This window comes from Ursus arctos, unplaced genomic scaffold (assembly GCF_023065955.2).
Source record: "Ursus arctos isolate Adak ecotype North America unplaced genomic scaffold, UrsArc2.0 scaffold_4, whole genome shotgun sequence".
Classification (NCBI taxonomy): domain Eukaryota; kingdom Metazoa; phylum Chordata; class Mammalia; order Carnivora; family Ursidae; genus Ursus; species Ursus arctos.
In genome coordinates, this window is record NW_026623056.1 from 13,650,093 (window position 1) to 13,663,734 (window position 13,642).

The 13,642-nt window shown below is 36.8% G+C and overlaps 1 non-coding gene across 1 annotated transcript; it reads right to left on the minus strand.

The window, feature by feature from the left end:
• Positions 1-11,194: 11,194 nt before the first annotated feature.
• Positions 11,195-11,301, minus strand: LOC113257183 (U6 spliceosomal RNA). The gene has a single exon (XR_003316864.1). It is a non-coding gene; the product is annotated as a U6 spliceosomal RNA (small nuclear RNA).
• Positions 11,302-13,642: the final 2,341 nt, after the last annotated feature.

Below are 13,642 nucleotides of genomic sequence, written 5' to 3' on the forward strand. Positions count from 1 at the left end.
AGGTCAAGTCTTAAAAAGGCAAGAAGAAAACCGTTATAATATTATAATACTTAATAATGCAATAAAACCTTTATTATACTATCCATTATATAATTTATATATGTATATATGTAGAGAAAAATATTAGAAGAAAATACGTCAGAATGTTAATAATTGTTATTTCCAAATAATGGTAATACAATTATTTTGCAACAATTTTCCCCATTTTCTGCAATGAGCATGTTTAAAAATATTCTTATATTATGCAAAATGATGTTCCAAAGGTTGGTTATGATAAAAAGAGAATTATATCTGATCATGTACTCAAAAGACATCCATTCTTGGATCTTAGGAAGATCTCTAAGCATATAAAGACAAATTACATTCTTTTTTTGTGTTTTGATTTCCATCACAGTGTTGTTTGTAAAACCTGCCTCCTCCCCAGCGTTGGGAAGGTCTCTTCTTACGCAGAGGAATGCTGGCAGCACATTCCACCCAGGTGACACAAGGGGGTGCCCGGGCCCTGCTTCCAAATGTTTCCCTTTGTCTTCCAGGAAAGAAAAAAAGAAAAAGAAAAAAATTAAAACCCGACATTTGATTTGGTGACCAGTTAAAATGTTTTAATAGACTTATGTATAGGGTCTACATGCATTTCTAACCTGAGAGATCTTTAAAGGCGTGATGCTTTACAAAGCACCTCCACTTCCCTGCATTTGTTTCATAAGAAAAAATACTGCAGGAAAATAAGAGGCCTTTTATTTATTTTTTTTTTTTTGAGATTTTATTTATTTACTTGACAGAGACAGAGAGAGACAGCCAGCAAGAGAGGGCACACAAGCAGGGGGAGTGGGAGAGGAAGAAGCAGGCTCCCAGCAGGGGAGCCTGATGTGGGGCTCGATCCCAGAGCGCCGGGATCACGCCCTGAGCCAAAGGCAGTTGCTTAACGACTGAGCCACCCAGGCGCCCCAATAAGAGGCCTTTTAAAGCACAATTCATAAGAATGGAGACAGGCTAAATAGCCAAGAATATGGAGTTGTTAAACAAATTACGGTACATCATAAACAAATCAGAAAATAACCATTAAGAATGATATTGATGTGTAAGGACATTAAAAAGCAGTTTTTAAAAAAATCAATTTATACAATAATATGTACAATATGCTCTAATTTTTTAATTTCAATATATCATATGCATAATTAGACAAATCTAGAAATATATATGCCAAACTATTAATAGTCATTATCCCTAAGAGGTAACAGGGTTCTTCTACTGACTTCTCTCTGCATGTCTATATTTTATAACTTTTGTCTGTAATAAAAAAGATTTTTTTAAACAATGAGAATAAATGAGTTACTCCCAAATAAAAATAAATACTGGTTCTTATAACCTTTGCTAACTAAATATATATGTAAGTCATTGCCAATTTCCCAGAGATATGGTGACAATACTGCTGTATTTGCTGAAGACAGTTCTACTTTATGACTGTTATTTTGGTTTAACTATTAATAGAGCCCCTTTCAGTCTCAAAAGTTTGACTAAGTCACCCTACAGGTGTATTTTTAAATTTTTTCCAGGAAGTTAGCAAGCCTTACAGCTTTTCCCCTTATGTCAGCAAGCTGCTTCTAATCCAAAGGACCTTAGGTCTTGTTTCTATCGATGCGCTCAAAAGCACGGCCGGCCCAGAAATTCTGAGATTGTCCAGGCTACATTAGGATCGGTCTGAGGCCAGGGTACCCTCTAAGACCTATTTGGATAACAAAACAAAAAGGCTTTTTGAGACCCCTCCTTGATGCCTTGGCTTAATGCCCTTAAGGCTAATTTATGCACCAGGAACCTTCCATGGAACAGTGACAGGACACCCTACCATCACACCTCCTGACATGTTTCTTTGGGACAGAACCCTGGCATACTAGGACAAATAGTATTTTTCTAAATACTACAAACCATTACTATACATGTAAAACCAACAATTTACTGCCTTGCTGAAAACTCCTTGGATTAGAAGTAACAAACGCCACTCAAATGACAGGTATCTATAGAAAATGTTCTAAATTAATCTAAGGGTATCTCCTGGGACTTACAGTATAGAACCCAGCCAAGCCCCACACAGAACCGGAGTCAGAACTGGGAAGTGCAGGCAGCTAACTCTTCTTCTCTTTCTCTTTCCCTTTCTTTTTCTTTCTCTTCCTCATCCTCTTGCACTCCGTGAGATTGCGTGTTTCTGTTTCGTTGGGCACAACTATGTCATTCTCTCTCTGCAGAAGTGCTTATTTGGCTACTTTGTATACAAAGCTAAATAAAGTCTGCCACCCTGAGTGCCCCACGTGTTCTCTCAGGTCTAGCAGGAATTTATTAGTGCCAGCATCTTCGAGTCCAAATTCCAAATTCCCAAGGGACAGACTTGGAGTTATAAATGAATGGATTGGTTTCTCCTGAGTCAGGTGTGCACTCTGACTCAATCAATTATGTCCAGGAGGGGGAGGAATCATAGTAGTAAAATGGCCCACACAAGCGGATTAGGAAAGAGGAATGTAGTCTCGGTAGACACCCCCATGAGAATCTGCAGGCTTGCCTTCCTTAGAGAAATCGACAAGTTTCTCCTCTTCAATGGCATACTCTACTAAACACAAGAGAAGGAGCCCTGAGTAACTCAAATCCACACACCACGGTACTGTGATGACACTTGCAATGACACCCTCAGCCATAGTTTTCCCCAGAGTTGCTTCATGTGTTTTCCCCAGAGTTGATTCATATTTTCTTAATTCTATTGCCAGCTTCCAAGGGGACTAGGAACATAGTCTTTACCCCCTTTCTTCCAAACTTAAATCCTACAACTAAGAGTCATAAGGAAGTCACGGGTCACCCTTTGAAGAGCAAAATCTTTATTCTTTTGCTTTTCATCCGTTTACTCATGTAACAAACATTTATTGCATTGCTACCATATGTCAGAGCCTGTGCTCAGTGCTGTGGGAAGAGATAAGACACAGTCCTTATTCACAGGCATTCACAATGTACTGAGAGAGTCAAAGAGATAAAAGAATAATTATGTTACAATGTGATATGACCTACAACAGAAGTATATACAAAGTGCTCTGAGTGCAGAGAGAAAGGGTCTAAATCATCCTTGAGGAAATCAAGAAAGGCGTCAAAAAGATTATATTTCACTTGTGTGCTGAAAGAATAAGACTTTTCCTGATGGAGATGAAGGGGAAGATTCCAAGTTAAAATAACAACGATAATAAATAGCTGCCATATACTTAGCGCTTACTGAGTATAGACACTCTACCACATGCCATATGTGGATTATCTTGTTAAACCTTGAAATCCAGCTGGTCAGCCTGTCACTCCCCTCTCCACATGTATGTCAGGATCAGTCGCTTAGAACACAAGATCCTCAGGAGGACAGAATTATGGGCACGTAGGATTTTCAACAAATGCCAATTGCTGAGCTGAAAATATTTCACATATGTGTGAGGAAACAAGCAGTCTTATACACAGCTGGTGGAAGTATGACTTCCTGAAGGACAATTTGTCAGCAGGCATCAAAACTCAAGCCTAGAAATTTGCCTTATCCCTAAGGATAATTGAGAATGTAGCCAAAATTAAAACTACAAGGATGTTCATCACAGTATTGTTCATAATAGCAATCTAAAATGTCCAACAATGTTGTCATAAAAAATGTAGAAGTAAATTTATTGAAGGAAAAGATGTTCATGACAAGTTTTCAAAAATCAATATATAAGTAGAATATACAGGATATTCTTAATTATTTTATTTTGTATGTGTTTATATAAAAATATATTTATATGGGTATATAAATTACAAATACACACGTATTTTAAAAGTGCATATATGTGTATGTTTTACTTTTTTTACATATATTTTAGTGTATACACACATACACACACATACACACACACACACACACACACACTTCTATGAAACACTAAAAAGATACACATTAGGGGTGCCTGGCTGCCTTAGTCAGTAGAGGACATGACTCTTGCTCTCAGGGTTATAAGTTCAAACCCCACACTGGGTGTAGAGATAACTTAAAAATAAAATCTAAAAAAAAAAAAAAGATACCGTTAAAATTTATCAGTGATTTCTCTGGCCAAGAATTTGAGGGTTGGATAATATTTCTTTTGGTTTATTTCTCTTTTTAAATTGTTCTACTCTAGTTTATATTATTTACGTAAGCAAAACAAAAAGGAAAGCTTAAGATGCCATTTATTAATGGTAATTAATAATTTAATCATTTGTTTAAATTTACCAAGCCAAGAACAAGATCTCAAGGTGTGACCTACACCCAACATAAAACTACTTGGTATTTATATAACAGTGGTATCTCTGAAAGTTGTAAATGTTTGCCTCTTTGAACATTACTTCCATAGAGATTATTTATATATCCTCCTTAGTCTGCCACTTACCAATAATTTGAGCTTTGGTAGGTCACTTAAACTCTCTGAGCTACAGACTGATTATCCATTAAAAAAAAAAGAAAGAACATGGGGTGTCTGAGTGGCTCAGTCAGTTGAGCATCTGACTCTTGACCTCAGCTCAGGTCTTGATCTCAGGGGTTGTGAGTTCAACCCCTGTGCTGGGCTCCATGCTGGGCATACAGCCTACTCAAATAATAATAATAACAATAATTAAATTAAAATTTAAAAAATATAAAGTAGTTTTAAAAAAGAAACAACAACCTCTCTTACTAGTTCTTTTTTTTTAAGATTTTATTTATTTATTTGAGAGAGAAAGAGCTAGCATGAGTAGGGAGGAAGAGGGAGGGACAGAGGGAGAAAGTGACTCCCCACTGAGCAGGGAACCTGACAGGGGACTCCGTCCCAGGACCCTGAGATCATGATCTGAACTAAAAGCAGATGCCAAATGATTGAGCCACGCAGGTGCCCTCTCTTACTAGTTTTTGTCAGGAATGAATGAATGTACCTGTGCATACTTTATAAAACTTTATACTAATCTTCAGTGGAATTTAGCTAAGATCAGATATTAGATCCTTAAGTTCTCCTTTGGGAATCTTCTAATTTTCAAAATTATCCAACATTTTTAAGACCACAAAGTTATGTGCAGTATGTTCCGTTCTTAAATCGTATGCAATCCACGAGGTATTGCTGTGTTATTCTCCTTAATAGGTTTGGCCGCTGCTCTTACAGCTTTGGAGATCTACCACAAAAAAGAAATTTACCTTGCTCATTCAAAGTTTCTGTGAAACTGATTCAAGCCTCTTCATACATTGAATGTTCCTATACAGCAAGATGCTAAGCTTAACAAAATAGCCAATAATAATGCTCAGGCTAATTTTAACTCCCTGCTCTTTTTATAACCATATGCAGAAGGATCCAAAACTAGAGTCACGCTTCTGCCTCGTACGGTCAAAGAGTCAGTTGTTTCAGCCATTGCAATTATTTTTTCATTCTAGCTCTTTACGCTCTTCCTAACCTGAGAAATCAGTTTTGAAACATGCTGACCACGAGATTTGATTTAACCCCCATTTCATCTGTTGAGTTCTATCTCTGTCTCTTACGGAGTCATTAGACACCTGTCTCCTGTGCATTATTGGAAACCACAACATAATATGACATCTGAGTCTTTAGTTATAGAAAATAATTTTCTAGTGCACAAGCAGAGTCCTTCCCTCTGGTCAGCTTTTGACAAATACTCATAAAATCATATTGACAATACTGGTAAGCATATTCCCTTAGAGAATCCAAGGCAATACTAATTTTGGAATCTTGAGATCTTTTGGCATCTCTGAATCTGAAAGATGATCTGGGTGATGAGCTTATAACAGTGTGTTCTAATCTTCTTTGGGTCTATGACACCATTATGAACATACTAGGACAGATCTAAAGGGTATTTCCCTTCCCCACCCTGCCCATCATTCACCGGCCCTGGGAAATGTTTTAATATACTATTTTCTACCCTTAACACTTAACAGGATGAATAATGGAAAAGCAATTGCAAAAGAAAATTAAACTCTAGGTTTTCTTTGTCTATCAACAGTCCAATGACTTTTATTATAATTGTTTACTTAACTAGAATTTGTTGTAACTGCTCCATGTTAGACGGTCAGTTCTGGTGCTCATTCCCCCTTACCTAACATAGTGCTTGTTACAAGGTAGGTGCTGAATCATAATGTTTTAAATGAATGAATCCTCTCCCAATCCTGGTTCGCATTTTCATCAACAAAATTAACCAATCAAGAGGGGGTGGTCAAGGGGGCAGCTGTATGAGTCAATCTTAGAAAATACAGTGCACCAGTGCTGGGCAAAATTTGGTCTCTGGAATGTGAATCAATGCCCAGTGTCACCCATAATAAAAATGTTTCCACAATAATGGGTGATATTCAAGTAAAATGTTAAAATATGTTATACTGGATTAATGGCAAGAAATCTGTCACATGTTTTTTTATTTTAAAACCAACAGCTACTACCACCTTTTGTTATCAATACTCTGGCTCCATCCTCCTCATAAGAGGAGCCACTTATTGAACACATACAGGTGACGAAACTGCCTTATGCACTTTGTATGAATGCATTATTGATTTATTCTTGACAATATTGTAAAATAGAGATCATTAAGCCTATTTTATAAATTATAATATTAAAAAAGAAAAGAAAGCATAAGTTACTTGTCCAAGTTTCCAAAACATGTGAGTAGCAGAGTGAAAATTCAGATCTGCTTCTATCTGAAACCAGAATCCAAGCTCTTATCTGCTAAACTCTATCACTATTGGTTAAGACTCAGGATTACTAGGTTTCTTTTAGTTAAATTCAATTATATTCAGAGAATATACCTTGTATGATTTCAATTAATCATAATTTTCTAAGTTTTGTTTTATGATCCAGAATATTGTTTTCGTCAGTGTTCTTGGTGCACTTGAAGAAAACCTATATTCTATTGCTGTTGGGTGAAGTTTTCTAAGAATGTTAGTTAAATCCAGTTGGTTGATGGCATTTTCCAGTTCTATATCTTTGTTAATTTGCTCTTTACTTGTTCTACCAATTACTGATGGAGGAGTCTTAAGACTCCAATTATAATTTTTATTTTCTAGTTGTATCAGTTTTTTCGTAATGTATTTTGGAGCACTATTGTTAGATGCCTACACATTTAGGATTATTATGACTTCTTAATAAATTAACTCTTTTATCATTATGTAAAGTCCATCACTATTCCTGGTTATTTTCCTTGTTCTGAAGCCTACTTTTTCTGATATTAATCTAGCCACTCAGCTTTCTTTTCAATAGTGTCTGTATTGTATATCTTTTCCTATCCTTGTGGTTTTAATCTACAATATTGTTAAATTTAAAGTGAATTTCTTCTCCCTTCTCCTCCTGCCCCTCCCCCCTGCTTGTGCTCACTCTCTCTTTCTCAAAATAAATAAAATAAAATCTTTAAAGTGAATTTCCTGGAGGAGCACATAGTGGTTTTTTTATCCATTCTGACCATTTCTGTCTTTTAATTAGTGTGTTTTGATCATTTACATTTAGGAGCATCTGAGTGGCTCAGTCAGTTAAACATTTGCCTTCAGCTCAGGTCATGATCCCAGGGTCCTGAGATCGAGCCCTCCATCAAGCTCCCTGCTCATCGAGTAGTCTGCTTCTCCCTCTGCCCCATTCCCTCCCCTCTCCCTGCTCGTGCTCTCTCACTCTCTCAAATAAATAAATAAAATATATTTTTTAAAAAGATCATTTACATTTACATATCATTTACATTTATGGGTCTATCATTTTACTATTTGTGTTCTGTTTGTTCTCTCTATATTTTGTTCTTTTCTCCACTTCTTACACTCTTTTGGATTATTTGAAATTTTTGTACTCCATTTTAATGTACCTACTGAGTTTTAAGATTATATAACTTTGTATAATTTTTTACTGGCTTCTCTAGGGATTATAATATGCATACTTAAGTTTTCAAAATCTATTTAAAATTAATATTTTACCACTTCAAGTGGAATGTAGAAACCTAATCAAAATATAGGTCCTTTTAGTCCTCCCTCTTTATGTTGCAGTTGGCATATGTATTTTTTTTTAAAGATTTTATTTATTTATTCGACAGAGATAGAGACAGCCAGCAAGAGAGGGAACACAAGCAGGGGGAGTGGGAGAGGAAGAAGCAGGCTCATAGCGGAGGAGCCTGATGTGGGGCTCGATCCCATAACGGCGGGATCACGCCCTGAGCCGAAGGCAGACGCTTAACCGCTGTGCCACCCAGGCGCCCCGGCATATGTATTTTAGATCTACATACCCCACCAGACAATGTTATAACTTTTGCTTTTTTTTAAAAAGATTTTATTTATTTATTTGTTGGAGACACAGAGAACAAGCAGGGGGACTGCTGGCAGGGGCAGAAGCAGGCTCCCCACTGAGCAAGGAGCCAAATGTGGGACTTGATCCCAGGACCCTGGGATCATGACCAGAGCCAAAGGCAGATGCTTAACCAACTGAGCCACCCAGGCATCCCATAACTTTTGCTTTCAACTGCCATATATATATATAAATAGATAGATAGATAGATAGATTTTATGGTTTATATATATATATAATGGTTTATATGTATATTTAGGATTTTACTTATTTATTTGAGAGAGGGAGGGAGAGAGCAAGAGTGGGAGGGGCAAAGGCAGAGGGAGAGAGAATCCCAAGCGGACTCCACACTAAGCATGGAGTCCAACGTGAGGCTCGATCCCACAACCCCGAGATCACAACCTGAGCTGAAACCAAGAGTTGGACGCCTAACCAACTGCGCCACCCAGGCACCCAGCCAAATATATTTTAAAGAACTTCGGGAAAATAGTCTATTATATTTATTCACATTTTTACCATTCCAGTTCCAGGTTCCCCTCTGGTGTTATTTCTCTTCTATCTGAAGAATTCATCCATTATATCTTTTAGAACAGGTTGCTGGTGATGAATTCCTTTAGTTTTCCCTTATCAAGAATGTCTTCATTTCGCCTCTATTAACTGAAAGAAATTTTTACTGGACATAGACTTCTGGATTCTTTTCTTTCAGCACTTTAAAAATATTGTGACAATTTCCTTCCTTCTGGCCTTGGTGTTTTCGATGAGAAATCCTCATTGATTCAACTCACTTTTCCTTTATCTTTAAAGATTTTATTTATTTGAGAGGGAAAGAGAGCATGAACAGGGAGACGGGCAGAGGGACAAGCAGACTCCCTGCTGAGCGTGGAGCTCAATGCAGGGCTCCATCCCAGGACCCTGAGATCATGACCTGAGCCAAAGTCAGATGCTTAACCAACTGAGCCACTCAAGCACCTGTTTCTAGTAGCTTGAATTTCATGCACTTGGATGTGGATTTCTTTGAATTAATCCTGTTTATGGTTCACTGAGCTTGAATATATATGTATATGTTTCACCAAATTTGTGGAGTTTCCAACCACTAATTCTTTTGAGGGTTTTGGGGGGGTTCAAGTTTTTTTTTAAGATTTTAAAAAAATATTTATCTATTTAAGTAATCTGTACACCCAATGTGGGGTTTGAACTTATGACCCTGAGATCAAGAGTCACATGCTCTTCTGACTGAGCCAGCCAGGCACCCCTCAAGTTCTTATTTTAATCACCTGGTTCTCATCATGACAAGTGTTTTCAATCACCATTGCCTATTTTACCCATTCCTTTCTCTCACCTCCCCTCTGATAACCATGTTTTCTATAGTTAAGACTGTTTCTTGGTTTGTGTGTATCTCTCTTTTATTCCCCTTTGCTCATTTGTTTTGTTTCTTAAATTCCACATATGAGTGAATTCATGGTATTTGTCTTTCTCTGACTGACTTATTTCCCTTAGCATTATACTCTCTAGCTCTATACATGTCATTGCAAATGCCAAGATTTCATTCTTTCTGTGGCCGAATAATATTCCAGTGTGTGTGTGCCTGTGTGTGTGTGTGTGTGTGTGTGTGTGTGTGTGTGTGTGTCTTCTTTATCCATTCATCACTCAATGGACACTTGAGCTACTTCCATATCTTGGCTATTGCAAATAATGCTGCTGTAAACATAGGGGTGCGTATATTCCTTTGAATTAGTGTTTTTGTATTCTTTGGGTAAATACCCAGTAGTGCCATTGCTGAATCATAAGGTAGTTATATTTTTAACTTTTCGAATAACCTCCATTCTCTTTTTCACAGTAGCTGTACCAGTTTGCATTCCCACCAAAGGGCACGAGGATTCCTTTTTCTCCACATCCTCACCAACACCTGTTGTTTCTTGTGTTGTTGGTTTTAGTCATTCTGACAGATGTGAGGTGATGTCTCATTGTGGTTTTGATTTGCATTTCCCTGATGATTAGTGATGATGAGCACTTTTCATGCATCTGTTGGCCATCTGGATGTCTTCTTTGGAGAACTGTCTTCTGTCCATTTTTTAACTGGATTATTTTTTTGGGGGGGGGTGTTGAGTTGTATAAGTTCTTTATGTATTTTGAATGTTAAACCTTTATCCAATATGTCATTGGCAAATATCTTTTTCCATTCTGTAGGTTGCCTTTTAGTTTTGTTGATTATTTCCTTCACCATGCAGAAGCTTTTTCTTTCAACATAGTCTCAATAGTTTATTTTTGCTTTTGAATCCCTGGCCTCAGGGGACCCATATAGAAAAAAATTGCTATGGTGTATGTTGGAGAAATTACTGCCTATGCTCACTTCTAGGATTTTTATGGTTTCAGGTCTCACACGTAGGTCTTTAATCCATTTTGAATTTATTTTTGTGTATGATGTAAGAAAGTGGTCCGGTTTCATTCTTTTGCATGTTGCTGTCCAGTTTTCCCAACACCATTAATTGAAGAGACTATCTTTTTCCTTTTGCATAATTCTTTCATCCTTTGTCAAAGATTAATTGACCATATAATTGTGGGTTTATTTATTTTTTCTATTGTGTTCCATTGATCAATGTATCTATTTTTGTGCCATCACCATACTGTTTTGATTACTATTTTGTAATATAACTTTAAATCTGTAATTGTGATGCCTCCAGCTTTGCTTTTCTTTTTCAAGATTGCGTTGGGTATTCAGGATCTTTTGTGGTTCCATACAAAGTTTAGGATTGCTTGTTCAAGTTCTGTGAAAAATGCTGTTGGTATTTTGATAGGGATTGGATTAAATGTGTAGATTGCTTTGGGTAGTGTAGACATTTTAACAATATTTGTTCTTCCAATCCATGATCATAGAACATCTTTCCATTTCTAAAAATATGGAATGTTTCATGATTTTGCATGTCATCCTTGCACAGGGACCATGCTAATCTTCTCTGTATTGTTCCAATTTTAGTATACGTGCTACCAAAGATAGCACCCAGCCATTAATTTTTAAACATTTTTCTGTACCACATTCTTTCAGTTCTCTTTCTGGGACTCTGATAACATTGAAGTTAGATCTTTGGTGTTACCCTATAAATATTTGAAGCTCTGTTTATCTTTCAACCATTTTAAATTGTTGTTCAGAATGGATATTTTAATGGAACAATTTGTCATCCTCATTTTGCTATTGAATCTATCCACTGAATTTTTCAAATTTTCAGTCATTGTATTTTTTTTAGTTCTAAAATTTTCATTTGGTTATTCATTTGGGATCTTCCATTTCTTTGCTGAGATTCTTTAAATTTCCATTTATTTCACTTCTTGGAGTATTGTTGTCATACCTACTTGAAAGTCTGATAATTCCAACATGTATGTCATGTTGGCATCTATTGATTGCCTTCTGCCTTGTAAGTTAAAATTTTCTTGGTTCTTTGTATGCTGAGTAATTCTAGATTTTAATCTGGACATTTTGAATATTATGTATGGGACTTGGGTCTACCTTAAATCCTCAGGAGAATGTTGATATTTTTGTTGTAGTAGGCAGTCAACATATTCAGGATGCAAGTTTCGATCTCCATTCTGTGAATTGTGGTTTCAAAGTCAGTTCAGTTTTCAAAGCTTTTCCAGTGTTATTCTAAACTGTCTCACATGTGCACCACCCAATGACCAGTCTAGAACCTGATCAATGGTCTACTCCATTGTTCAGTTCTCAAAGCCTTTGATACTGTGCAGGGTCAGGTCAATGCATCACAGCCCAAACGTGAACCCAGGATTTCATACACCACTTTTTGGGTGTACTCATACACTTTATGGTTTCACTCTCTTGAGCTCCCTTCTCACAGCTGCTCTGACATTTCCAGCTCCCTGAAGTCCTTCTTTTGGTCCTCTGTCCAGAAAACTAGGGCTTTAGTTTCCATACTCCCATGCACTTCCCATGACTATCCCTGCATCCAGAACCAAGCAGCAGGAGAACAGAAAGATAAAAATACAATGGATATTTGCCCCGTTGGTCTTGGACCACATTTCCCCTGGTCAGAGGGGATTTCTCTCTCTCAGTGTTTTAGGTATCTGCCTCTTCACCACTATCTAATATAAGGGTAAGTCGGTTCTGAGCAAGGGTCTCTTTAGGAATGAATGAGTTTTAGTAAAAAGGAATTTGTGCTGTGTCTTCATATCTTGTATAATAATAGCTTTATTTATTTTTTAGGGCAGGTTGCAGTTATATTATGGATAGTCAAATCTCCAAATAAGTTTTCTGTAATAATCGGAATTACTTTCATAATCACAAACAATAAATACTATTTAAAAATGAAATAGCTATACAGATTGTTCAGATTCTCCTTATTCTGTAATGCTGGTTTAATGTGATTGCTAAAGTCACAGGCACATACCACCACTGTTCTGATACAGAATCTTTTTCTTTTTTTAAGTATGCTCACACCCAATGTGGGGCTTGAACTCATGACCCCAAGATTAAGAGTTACATGCTCTACTGACTGAGCCAGCCAGTCACCCTTGTTCCCACACAGAAACCTGAATTTTTAAAGCTTGGCTGAGTTCCAGTCACAGCAAAGCAATCAAAGGAACCTTCTAACTTTGGGAAATTCCATGTTCTCTTTGTTCCCATCTTATTGTGGCTATTCACAATGAGAGATAAAAGGTCAGGACTTTGCTTTCAAAAAACCAACTTGGACAAATCAAGATAAATACAGTCCCGAACTCATTTGCATGAATGAATCCCTAGTCAGTTCTTCCAGACAGAAGATGTCCTTGAGGGGAGTCTGGCATGAGCTTGAAAATATTATCATAGAATTCATGTTTGACTGCTTCCTCTTTCTCATTCATGGTTGAAGTTCAATGGTCAGAGATAGGTAAACAGTTAATGGTTTGATGTTATGGAAACTGAATAATAAAAGTTCACATATTGAGAAGGAGGAATATGATATCAGAAAAAACTCCTCCCTTTATAAAGAAACTTTAATTATAGGGAAACCATGAAACTAATCACCTGACTTGATAGCAGCTGTTTTTTTTTTTTTTCTAGACATTTTGTTATAAGGCTCTGTGTTGATGAGAAAGCTAAAAGATATGGAATTATCACCTACGGCAAATAAAATAAATAAATGAAAATAATGAAATAATCAAATAAAAATATTCAGTCAATTCTTTCTCTGCCACAAGAATAATATTGTTATTGCAGATTTTAGATAATATTCACAGTATATGTGAAAAGTGACTAAACTGTAGGAACAGAAAGCAGATCAGTGTCTGCCAGGAGCTGGAGGGGTCACAGAAGGAGGTGGCCTTAAGAAGCACAGGGAAATATTTGGAGTGAT